Source organism: Zingiber officinale, chromosome 7B (genome assembly GCF_018446385.1).
Source record: "Zingiber officinale cultivar Zhangliang chromosome 7B, Zo_v1.1, whole genome shotgun sequence".
In the NCBI taxonomy this organism is placed as follows: domain Eukaryota; kingdom Viridiplantae; phylum Streptophyta; class Magnoliopsida; order Zingiberales; family Zingiberaceae; genus Zingiber; species Zingiber officinale.
In genome coordinates, this window is record NC_055999.1 from 106,325,438 (window position 1) to 106,338,489 (window position 13,052).

Here is a 13,052-nt window from a genome sequence, read left to right on the forward strand (position 1 = left end):
ACTCCTACTCCACGGTTGTCCGTAAGGTGGACGATCTCGATCCGTCAGTGGATGACTCCCCGGAAAACCTCCGGTTAGCTCGAGTAGTTCCTTGTGGGTGGAGAAATCTCGCCACAAACTCGCACAAGCTCTTGATCACTCAAGAAGACCTTGGAGACTCTAATAGGGGTTAACCACTTCTATTTTCGTCAACATTAACCAAGCTTCCAATGCTTGATTATATAGGTCACGAGTTGGAAAATCTCGCCTACCAGTCGACCACCAAAACCATCAGTCCTGTCCTCTGTGGAGATTTGACCGTTGCAACCCAACGGCTCGATACCAGTCGACTGATACTTCCATCAGTCGACTGCTCCACACTAACCAAATAAACAGAAACATTCTGTTAGCTCACAGTCGACTGCACGATAGACCGCACCAGTCAACTGATGAAAATATCAGTCGACTGCTACAGTACTGCTACAGTAACACTACAGTATTGCTACAGTAAAATCATAATCCTATGATTTAACCCCCCGAGTACATTCACTCAGCACTCGTCCTCGCTCGACCAACCTAGACCTAGCCTTCTACCCTCCTCCATTAGCCTTGCGTCCCTCGGATGCCTCCCCCTCCTTCACGTCTTGCCTTCTGGAGCTTCCATCGCCCTTGTCATTATTGTCGAGTATTCCTTTGCCAAGAGGTTGCGCCTCTGGGACTTCATCCATTGCCAAGTCACACTTGGACTTACGTTGCCAAGACTGCATGCTTGGACTTACACCGTCAAGACTCATCCCTGGACTTTCCTCCTTTGCCAAGATCACACTTGGACTTTTCTTGTTGTACCTGTATCCTGCACACTTATAATGTATATCAAATATAACAATAAACATAACTTAAACCTTTGCCCAAACATCAAAACCTAGGGTACCCAAATTGCTCCAACAATGTTTGCGTGGAGCTTGTAGCTTCATGTTGAGGACTTCATGGCATATTTGTTTCTCTTGATAATTTTAGATTCTCATATTCTAAAACTATCTAAGAGCAATGTTTATGTTGGTGATTTTCATTGGTTAGTGTACATATGTGGTAGTTTAATCTATAACCTAGAAAATGAACAAGTGGTTTTTCATCTGTTCTATATCTTGATGATTTTGTTTTATATGTTGCATCTGACAATTACCTACCGAATTTGTTTATTGGGAATGTATTTTAAATGATTACAACAGTTTATTGAAGTTTATTGATCAGAGGTGTTGGGAGCATACATTTTTCCAAAAAGAATGACTGGTTTCACATAAATGAAAAAGAATGATTAGTTTCACATAAAAGAAGACAAATTGACACTAAAACATGGGATTGCACACCCTTACAACCCTTCGATTTGCAGCAGCGAGGACTCCTCGTAGCTCATCTCTAGAAGCAGAGATAGTTGACTGATATATAGGAAATTTATTAGACAGGAAGGAAGAATCATTGAACTTGGCATGCAGATAGCTAGCTACTGTTGACTTAGCTTCCATAAAATGGCAAGAGGTGATTTGTAATTCATTGAGTACTGCAAAGTACATAGACGATTGATTGACAGGTTAGTCATCAATTAATGAGCAGAAAATAGCTACGATATCATATCATATCATTAGTGGTACACATGCATTTTGTGCATATCCTTTTGGTGGCGTCACGTACGCATGCATTATGTCATATGGAATAACATTTATCAAATAGACCTTTATCTATATAATGATAATCAAAATATATCAGAAATATAATATTAACAAGACAACCAAATTCCAAACATAACAAATGTTTCACAACATATTAAGATAACATAACATATGTTTTAAATTCGATACACCACTTGCAAAATCATTGTTCAACTTGAACTCAAATTTAAAAAAAAAATAAAAAAAAACAACAACAACAACAACAACTAGGAATTGGAAAGTTGCTCTATTTTTTTAATGTATCCTTCAACATTGTTTTTTTTTCAGACCCCAAAAGTTGTTTGTCTAAATTTGAATTTGATCACGAAGTTGAAGTTGCACATGATGAAATGGAAATTGATGCAAACTTTTTATTCAAATGCGCTTGAAAAGCTTTTTGTGCCTCCATTCTACTTTTGTATGATTGATGTATAGCGCCCTTAAAGTCAATAACTTGACTTGATGCTTCTATCCACGTTTCATAAATACCCAGATTATATCCAACAAATGCAACATATGTTTTTCCCTACATTAAAACAGTATTCAGAATTTTGTATAAATAAAATATTAGAACTTAAAATGAAATGATTTACTATTCTTTGATAAAAGGAAACGTTGTTTTGCAAGTTTCCTGCACAACCGATATGAAAAACATAATTGACAGTATACATAATTGACAATAGATGATGGTATAACATAAAAGAAAAACAAAAGATTCAAATCATGTTTTAAAACTTGCAACAAAAAAAACATTAATTTAAAGATATTTCAACAACAAAAGCTTGGGGGGTCTCTTTTAAAGACCCAAGCATGGCTCAATCCCCAAACACTACAAATTTGGTAAACAGATAACCAATTCCCAAATAACTTTTTTCTACTACTACAAAGTGTAAATAATTCTACTCTGTTATGTATTTCAAAACATAAACTTACAACTTATTAACTCTATAACTGTATATTTCAAAAGTTCCAAAATTTTGACCACTAAAGAAATCAAATATTAATGAGTGTTTTTAAACCAGATCAGAAAGTACATCAACTCATTTGAAGATAGTCACCATTGTCAGCAAAAGCATGGTCTCACATGAGGTATTTAGTGACTTGGTCTTATATGAGAATCCTATTTACGATTATATTACTCTATGGATCGTGTACCTCCATGGCATTTCATGCATGGTTATATTACTAATATCTAAATAAGTCAGCACTTTAGCAGACCATGCAAAACATAAATCAAGCAGAAAATATCATATTGACGAAAATTAAGAACTTATGTTTTACCTGAAGTTCACTGTCAAACCTTCTTTTGTAAATAACTAGTAGATGGACATGAATATTGAATTGACATCGATAAATAATTTAGGAAATTTAAATATGATTTACATAAGCATATGAATTTGAAGACATTAATTTCAAAGCACCAAAAATCAATTTATAAAAATAAGCTTTTACCTGCAAAGAAGGGACAAGGACGTTTGTGGAACCTAGCTTTGCAGCGCCTGTGAGAATATGTCACAGCGAGGAGTCACGCAAGCTAGTGAGGACGACTTTGAAGAGAAGGACTGCGAGTTAATCCCCCCCAAGCTAGGACGGCTGCGGAGAGGTAGACCGCGAGTTAGGGCTTCAGATCGAAGTGATTCTGCAGGGGTTCCACTCCTTGCTGCGCCTGTGAGACGTTGTGTCGGGGGGGGATGAGTGTCGCGAGTGAGGAGGGTTGCGGCGAGGAGAATCGCGAGTGAGGCGAGGGACAGGGCTTCAAATCGAAGAGCTTATGCAGGGGGTTCCACTCTTCGTGGGCCTATGAGAGCTTGTCTCGACGAGGGGGTCTCTGTGGCTAGGAGTGGAACAAGTGAGGATGGTCGAGGTGAGGGAGGATCGTGAGTTTGGGCAGGGTCGGGAGGATAGCGAGCGAGGGAGTGCGCGACGAGGAGGATCGCGAGTCTGGGCAGCGTCAGGAGGACGACGAGCTAGGGCACAGGGAGGGAGGAAGAGGAGAATCACGAGCTAGGGCATAGGAGGGAGGAGGAGGAGGAGCTAGGGCACAGGGAGGGGCTCGTTCGGTTCGTGGCGAGAAGTAAATAAAAAAAATCTGTGACGCGAACTTGCCACGAGGGCGGTCTGCAACAGTACGTAGATTTTGGTCCGCAACATAGCTTTCCTATATATATATATATATATACATACTCTAGATTCCATCAATTAACCTCATCGGAATCCAATCTGTCCATCTCTTTCCCACACCTTTGCTCTCCTCCCTCCATTGAGCATGGGGTTTTGGCTGGAGGTAGGAACATCGGCGACCGGTCAGGCAGGGGGCGACATCGGCAAGGTCTGGGTCGGGCACTTCCTTTGAGGACACTTGGGAAAGAAGCTAATGACTTGGGAGGGAGTTTCAAAAGTTATGGCAGAACCCTCTTGTAAAACCAATGTCAAATCAAAGCATCATGGGATGTGGACATGGGCTTAGACCATCTCCAATCTATAATATTATATTTAATATAATTTTTATATTAAAATAATATAATTTCAACACGAAACATTATATCAACTTCAATCCATCCATACCATAATCCATATCACATAAAAAATATATTCTATTTTTCTTATTATAATTTAATTATCAACCTATATTTAAATTTATTAATATTTTTAATAATTTATAAATGTAATTATAATTAAAATATATTAAATAAATTAAAAATAATAATGTTAATAAATTAAATCTTTATAAATATACATAATAAATTTAAATAGGCTACTAAATACCCTTAATTTAAATTTATAATAAATAATAATTACATTTAAATATCCTAGAAAAGGAAATAATAATTAAAAATTAATTACATTTGATTTTATTAATTATATAATAAAATTTAAAAATAAAAACTCTCTTCATGATGTGGTGTTGTAGTATTCATCACACCATATTTAGTGTGGAATTTTGTGTATGGATTGAAGTATTTTATGCTAATTTTATACCAAATTTGATATTTTGATGATGGATTGGATGTGCCCTTAGGGCCTTAGACTTGGTTTCATAACCCATCACCCATGTGATGCAAGGCCGACGGACAAGGGCTTTCTTCTCTGACAGCCTCATCCAACTGGCTCCTTCAACTCACCGAAGCACACGATTAGAGTATGAAAGCGCTCCCTTTGCTTAGAAATAAAGGGGAAGAATGCTCCCTGCTGGCATATAGGCCATGGAGCACACATTGAGAGAGGGTGCATAGGTAGTCCTTCATTGATGGTGCTGCCAGCGAGGAGAAGAGGAAGGGGCGGTGAGGGAGGGTTGTGGGAGGGAGGGTAGACCCTTTGGGGAGCTACTACTAGGGAACAACTTGTTCCCAAATATCGTCAACACAAAGCCACCCACAAACTTTGCTAGTGACTGGTGACTTCACGGGGGAGTTCAAGGGGCGGCCACCATTTGATCTCGTCCAGAAGCTAAGTCAGATAGTGGGAGCCGGTGATGAGGGTAAGGATGTTGACGAAAAGAAGACTTGGATTTAGGCCTGTGGGAGCGCTACAGGCTTTCACCTTCTAAGGGGGTTTGAGTGATGGTCGCCAATGGTACCCATTGTTGGAACCCCAAGGTTGTTTTGGTGTGATCAACAAGTTAAGTTAGATCCTGTGTGTATTTAACCTTGTGTCTAAGTATGCAGGAGCTTAGGAGCACAGGTACTCGAGCGGAAGACGCAGCTAGCGAGAAGGACGGCACGCTGTGCGTCCGAGGGACGAGGCGCTGCGGAAGAGTACACCGGCGGACGAGAAGGAAGCGCGCGGTGGTTCCGAGGGACGAAAGACGCAGCTGGCGAGAAGGTCGACGACCGAGGGACGAAGACTGCGGATGAGTACGCTGGCGGACGAGAAGGAAACATGCGGCAATTCCGAGGGACGAGAAGCCGGAGGGAAGCACGCTCGAGAAGACCGGAAGTTGGGTTCGGGTGAGCCCTATTCCGGATGGCAGAGATCACCCAAGCGAGCGGATCCGGAGGAGAAGACCCGGACCGAGGCGGGACTGAAACGGAGCAGAGGTCCCGGACGTAAAAGTCAACCAGAGTTGACTTTTTGCTCCGGGGCGCCCGGAACTGTCCGGGGCGCCCGGAGCAGCCCGCGGTGCCCGGAACGTGATCTTTGCGTTGGGGGATAAAGTTTTATCCCCCCATGGCGCCCGGAACCCTTCCAGGCGCCCCGACCAAGGCTATAAATATAGCCTTGGTCCAGAAGCTTCAAATCAACTCAGAGATTTACATTCCAAACACTTGTGCGATTCTGTTCTAGTTTAGCTTCTGTCTTTTGTGCTTTCACTGCTGTAAGAGGCTTCTCCGCCTGAAGGAGATATTTTAGTGCACGTTCATTCCTTGGATTAACAACCTCCTTGGTTGTAACCAAGTCAAGTTGTGAGCCTCTTCTTTCTGCTTTTTATTTACTGCTAATTTACTTTATGCAAGTGTTCTGTTGAAAGTTCGAGAAGGGTCTTTGTTTTTCCTACAAGTGGTATCAGAGCCGAGACGCTTCAGGAGGACTAACCGCCGAACGAAGCAACGAGATGGCCGGATCTAACATCCACCCGCCAAAATTCGAGGGGGACTTTGCAAGCTGGAAGAAGCACATGGAGGTATTTTTCGGTACCGATTTTGATTTATTACTAATAATGGAACTCGGTTTTGAAGCTCCCGAGGGCAAAGCAAAAAATCAATGGACAAAGAAAGAGCAGGCCGAGTACGTGGCAAACAAGAAAGCAGAATTCCATCTGCTAACCGTACTTCCGCCACAAGAAGTCAACCGTGTCGGCACCTACAATTCGGCAAAGGAGCTTTGGGAGAAGTTCCTTGAATTACACGAAGGAACATCCGAAACCAAGCTTGCGAGACGGGACTTACTTCGCAACTAGCTCACCAACCTCCGTCTTGAAGAAGGTGAAACAATTGCACATCTACACTCGAGGATACAAGAGCTCATCACCGGACTTTCGAATCTCGGAGAAGAGGTAAGTAACCGAGATTCGCTCAGGTACGCTTTAAATTCCTTCCCTAGAAATTCAAAATGGGCATCATTAGTAGATGCCTTTTACATTTCGAAGGACTTAGAAAAAATTTCATTAGAAGAATTTTTTTCAACATTTGAAGTGCATGAGTCAAGATGTGCAGGAATGAGGGAGCCAAAGAACAACGTCGCCCTCAAAGCTTCGAGAGACGAACCTGAATCGGAATCTTCTCTTGACGACGAGGAAATGGTAATGATGGTAAGACGATTTAAGAAGTTATACAATTCTAGAAAAACTAACCATCCACAGGGTAGAAAGAAAAAAACGATCCGCTGCTACCATTGCGACGAAGAAGGGCATGTCAAGGACAACTGCCCCAAGCTGAAGAACAAAGACAAGGAAAAGGGTAAGAAGCCTATCCAAAAACGAAAGGCCCTGAAGGCGACGTGGGACGATACGTCGTCCGAATCGGAAGTCGAAGCATTCTCCGGACTCGCACTGATGGCGAGTCATCAAGACGACGACTGCGATTCAAGCTCTTCCGAAATGAGCATCGAGAGCATCGATGAAGGGGGAGACACGTCGGAAGAAAGCAGCAGTTCAGGGGGAGAAACGGACAACGAGATCGACAAGGTAAGTCAAGTACGATCTCTTCCTCCCGATAAAATGTTTAAGTTCGTTAAACTTTTAACAAAAGATTGCTGCAAATTAGAAAGTGAAAATAAAATTTTAAAAGTAATTCTAGCTAAGTCTTGTCCCTTAGAAGAATTAGATAAATTAAAAATAGCAAATGAAAAATTGAAACTTGAAAATGATGATTTGAAAATTCAAGTAGATAACTTGAAAAATTATGCATGCTCATCTAAAACCAATTTTAGAAGATTTAATAATTTAAATTGGTACTTTAAATATCACCCGGGACAAATTAGGAACATTTCAAGAAAATATGTCCCTAAAAGCTTTTTAATTAATCCAGTAGGTTAGAACCTATATTGGGTTCCTAAATCATGCTTAAATTAATTTTAAAATTAAAATTAGCGCTTTAAGTGAGAAAATTAAACAAATAATTTCTTTATGAGACTTTGTCTAATGAAGTGGTTGTTGCTCCAATAACCAAGAAGGCCTAGTGCTTCGCCACGACCTGGAAGCCAAAATATTGAAATAAATATTTAATTAACTTACTAATGAAACATTAATACAAGAATTAATTAGTGTTTGAAAAAGGTTATTCAAAACATTTTATTTCAAATTTACTTACTCAGATTTTTTTTTAAATATTCTCAAAAATCATTTTTTTTTTGTTAAGAATCTTTTTAAACAAGAAATCTCAGCTTAAATTACTCAGAAAAACTTTCTAAATTTCTTAAAAACTTAGAATTTTTTTTGAAATATTTTTTCAAGTCTATAGCCCTTAGATTATTTTTCTTGGAATCCCATTTTTTTGTGATCAAAGGGGGAGAAGGGAAAGTATAAGTCTAGGAGGTAGGTAGATAGATTTAATTTTTCTATCTTTTTTTACTTAAATTGCAAATTAAGTTAATTTACTTAATTTTATTTAATGTCTATTTTTACCCTAGCTTAACTTGGGTTGATCACACCAAAAAGGGGGAGATTGTTGGAACCCCAAGGTTGTTTTGGTGTGATCAACAAGTTAAGTTAGATCCTGTGTGTATTTAACCTTGTGTATAATTATGCAGGAGCTTAGGAGCACAGGTACTCGAGCGGAAGACGGAGCTAGCGAGAAGGACGGCACGCTGTGCGTCCGAGGGACGAGGCGCTGCGGAAGAGTACACCGGCGGACGAGAAGGAAGCGCGCGGTGGTTCTGAGGGACGAAAGCCGGAGCGGAAGATTGCTCGGGGAGCAAGAGACGCAGCTGGCGAGAAGGTCGATGACCGAGGGACGAAGACTGCGGATGAGTACGCTGGCGGACGAGAAGGAAACATACGGCAATTCCGAGAGACGAGAAGTCGGAGGGAAGCAGGCTCGAGAAGACCGGAAGTTGGGTTCGGGTGAGCCCTATTCCGGATGGCAGAGATCACCCAAGCGAGCGGATCCGGAGGAGAAGACCCGGACCGAGGCGGGACTGAAACGGAGCAGAGGTCCCGGATGCAAAAGTCAACCAGAGTTGACTTTTTGCTCCGGGGCCCCCGGAACGTGAAGTTTGACCAGAACGCATCTTTCACGTTCTGGACGTTGGGGGATAAATTTTTATCCCCCCCCATGGCGCCCGGAACCCTTCCAGGCGCCCCGACCAAGGCTATAAATATAGCCTTGGTCCAGAAGCTTCAAATCATCTCAGAGATTTACATTCCAAACACTTGTGCGATTCTGTTCTAGTTTAGCTTCTGTCTTTTGTGCTTTCACTGCTGTAAGAGGCTTCTCCGCCTGAAGGAGATAATTTAGTGCACGGTCATTCCTTGGATTAACAACCTCCTTAGTTGTAACCAAGTCAAGTTGTGAGCCTCTTCTTTCTGCTTTTTATTTACTGCTAATTTACTTTATGCAAGTGTTCTGTTGAAAGTTCGAGAAGGGTCTTTGTTTTTTTTTACAGGCTATTCAACCCCACTTCTAGCCGACCCAACGGTCCTACACCCACGAGCCTACGTACATACAAAGTCGACCAAGAGTAGATTGGGAGTTGTGCCCAGGAGTAGTGAGGGACTAAGCCCTGGGACCAGATCGGCTAAGAAACTGACTAGGAGTAGACTGAAAGTTGTGTCCAAGAAAAGTGAGGGACTAAGTCGACCGGGAGTAGACTAGGAGATGTGCCCAGGAGTAGTGAGGGATCGAACTAAGCCCTGGGGACCTGACTGGTGCTTATGCTGGTTGGGAGTTGATTGGTTATGCGGCATGAGGGACCAAGTCCCAGAGGCATCTGCCGCCTGTGATTGCCCCATCTTTTTGACTTTTGACCGCCACATTAGCTTAATTATTGACCTCCCACGATTTCTGAAACCCTTCATTATACACCATATCAGTGAACAATCTTGGAAAGCTAGAGACACCAACAAGCAGGATCGTCTCAATCATTTTTAGGCTTTATGCAAAAAAAAAAAAAGAGGTCCTAATCAAAGTGAATATAAATAAGATTTAAATTATTAAAAGTCAAAGGTTGTAATAAAATTGAGGCTCTATGTTTAGATGCGGTGAACAAAGGTTCATTAATAGAAGGGAAAGGGAGGGAAAGGAAGGAGAAGTAAAGTATTTATATTCTCCATGTTTGGGAGGGAGAGCAGGTCAATTAATGTAACATATGTGTTTGAGAGAAAAGTGAGGGTAATAAAGATTAAATATATAAAGTTACAAAATTACTTTCACTTTTGTTAAATATTTAAGTGTTCAAGAACCTAGTGCATCTTACATACATTTATTAGTTAAGACTTACGCGTTCTAGCAATGTATCTCATTTGTTAAAATCGGCATCGACGTTGGTGTCGAAGTCAGCGTCGACATCAGCATCAAAGTCGGCATCAGTGTCGAAGTCAGCGCCAACGGAGTACGAACGTCGGGCGGTGCGAGTGTTTTTCATCGTGACGCAAAGAATACCTAAAATAATAATTTTTAGAATTAATATAATAAAATAGAGATAAAATTGGAACATTTTTTTTTTAGTTCCCCTTATCCTTCCTTACAAGTTACAACCCAAATCGAGGTGTAAGAAATTCTTTCATTTCATGAGTAAGGAAGATTAAAGGTTATCATTCCTTACATTTCCTTTAAATTTCTGTAACTCACTACCTTCCAAACAAGGTTTTAAGTATCCTTTCTCCTCCCCTTCCCTCACCTCCTCCCAACAGTGCGTAAGGGTTAGAATGAATGTTGATGTAAGTCTTGGTAAAGCCCCTTCGATGATAAGTCAAGCCTTAGTGATTAAAAAAAAAGTAAAAAAAAAGGGAAATAAAAAGGTGGCAGAAAAAAAAAATAGTTGTGAGACCTGGCTCCTTGGCGTCGCCCTTTTTGCATGTCACGAGGCGCTCCAAATTAATAAAGATTAGAACTCATTGTACTTAAAGTAATCACGTGTAGTAAGGAGTTCCAAGTCGTATTTTTCCGAGATTAACTAGTAAATGTGTATGAATTCTAAAAGTGATTCCAATAAAAATCTAATTTCAACTAGATCAAAGAAGATCTATTCTCTTCTTAACATGATCCATTTCATCTCATCAAGTTATCACAATTAAGCTCAGTGTCTAAATGCATCATTCTCCCTTGAAATTCCATTCCAATATTTTCAATTCACATTCACAAAAACACTTAAATTCATATGCTCAATCAAAGTGATGTTTAAAAATAGGTAATAATCGAAAACTCAATTAAACATTTCATCTTCAAATATACTCGTCATCACAATTCCAATTCAGAGAAGAAAGGCAACAAGTAACAAGTATACTTAAGACCTTAATCAAACTTGTAAAAGCCAAAGTATCATCCAATCCTCATTCTCACTAGATTCAACCATTAAACTCAAATACTCAATCACAGTTTCATTGAATAGAGGAACAACCAAACCCTCATGTTAAGGATTCAACAATTAAGCTCATTCACAGCAATAATGAATTCAGTGAATAGATTTATACTCCCTAACTAATGAACTGAAATTAACAAGCTAGAAGTAATTTAAACTACAAATTCTAAACAGGACACAAATTGTAAAGTCAGTATGTAGCTTAAACAAGATTCAGATTGCATTACTTAACATTATCAGAATTGCAAGTTAAAACATCAGATACGGGGTTGCAAAGAAAATTCTAACAAAAACATGAAACAAGAAGAAATAACAAGGTAAAGGAAATCAGATCTAGAGATCTGAGCAATGTGATGAACAATTCAAAGACAAAGTTAAAGAAAACAAAAGCCTAAAGACATTCCACAAATCAAAACTGAAACTAAACCTCTCTTCTCTCTGTTGAAACCACAGATCTGCCTCTGGGAACGCCTTTCCGGCAATCACCGGCTACCTTAAATCACCAGCCGCCGAAGAAATAGAGCACTCTTGCTAAATCCGGAGACGCGAGGTGGAAATGAAGATGGATCGATCTCTGGAGAACCGGAGAACGCCCCTAAATCCCCCAGAGAGAATGGAAGAAGCTCAGATTGGAGAGCGCCCCTAAATCTGGCTTGGATGAAGCTCACGGACAGCAAGATCACAACCGGAGAACGCCCCTAAATCGCTGCTCTGCGCTTCGTCTGCTGGTCGCCGGATAACTAGAGGTTCACCGGAGATGAAGAGAAGTGAAGATCAGATCTGGAAGTGGAATGGGAATCTCGGCGACGCGGAGAAGAAGAACGATGCACTGTAGCTCAAATCGTGAAAACGCCGAGTCCGTCTGTGCACTGTAGCTTCTCAACATTTAAATCATCCTCACATCTGATCCAACGGCTGAGATGCTTCGGATCTTGATCAACGGTGGAAACCAGTCTAAAATCCGATCCAACAGTACTGATCTTCATCTACGGTCCAGATCTGCTCCTCATTAGGTTAGATGGACCAGATACTTGGCAGATGGCTCAGATATCTCCAATCTTTAATGGATGGTCCAAATCAATCCAAAGCTCGATCGCCTCGTTAAGCCCTTAATTTGAGCCCAAATGCGGTCTAATTTGATCGGGTCCATGACCCTTTTGATGCCTACATAATAATAAGTAAATATTAGCATCAAATACCATGAAAATAAACTAATTTGCAATTATGTCCAAAATCATATGCAATTATGAAATATGATGTAAATGTGAGATTAAGCTATGAATAGACCAATAAAAATATGCATTATGATTCAAAATACTATAGCAAAATCATGGTTATCACTCCTTTGTATACAACTCTAAGAGCATCTCCAATGGGAGATATTTAGAGAGGATATTTCTTCAAATATCCCCTCTCTCAAATACCTTATGCAATCCCTGATTTACAATTTCCTCTATTCTCATCTGAAATAGGGTACGACGATATTATTCTCAATCAAGCACCAGAGATGGGCAACGAATCAGATGAAGATCATAGCAAGTAAACAATATGAACCGTTGCATATGATATCTCCTTGTAGCAGCATACACAATTATGAGTGAAGATTCAATAGTTGGTAATGCCTAGAAGAGTGAGTCTTTTTGGAAATGGGTGATGACATATTACAATACCAATCACGGTAAGGGAGCTAAAAAGAGAACTACGAAGAAAACAAAATCATATTGGGCTTCACTGAAAAAGATCATGAATAGATATAATGGAATCTAAAATAAATGGTATAATGATCGACCAAGCAAATGGAGTGATGAGGATTTGATGGTGCGAGCTCATGGAGAATACAAGAGTACTTTTAAAACTACTCTCCAATATGAACATGTGTGGAGGATCGTGAAAGATAGTCCGATGTATGCT